We start from the raw sequence: 222 nt of genomic DNA, 5'->3' as shown, positions 1-222 counted from the left end.
TTATTTGCTATTCTCTAAGGGTCACCTATATATTCACCACCCATTTAGGTCTTTATATAGCTATGCATGAGGTTAACTTTTTTTCCTTATTTGCTATTCTCTAAGGGTCACCTATATATATATTCACCAGCCATTAAGGTCTTTATATAGCTGTGCATGAGGTTAACTTTTTTTTTTAATGTTTGTCACATGTGAAAAAGAATGACTTCTTTATAAAAGGGA

General features: G+C 31.5%; 1 protein-coding gene across 1 annotated transcript in view; it reads left to right on the top strand.

The window, feature by feature from the left end:
- Window positions 1-222, top strand: part of SFMBT1 (Scm-like with four mbt domains 1) — a 115,245-nt gene that overhangs the window by 98,629 nt on the left and 16,394 nt on the right. The window lies entirely within an intron of this gene.

This window comes from Myotis davidii, unplaced genomic scaffold (genome assembly GCF_000327345.1).
Source record: "Myotis davidii unplaced genomic scaffold, ASM32734v1 scaffold111, whole genome shotgun sequence".
NCBI lineage: Eukaryota > Metazoa > Chordata > Mammalia > Chiroptera > Vespertilionidae > Myotis > Myotis davidii.
This window is presented reverse-complemented; position numbering and strand designations above follow the sequence as displayed.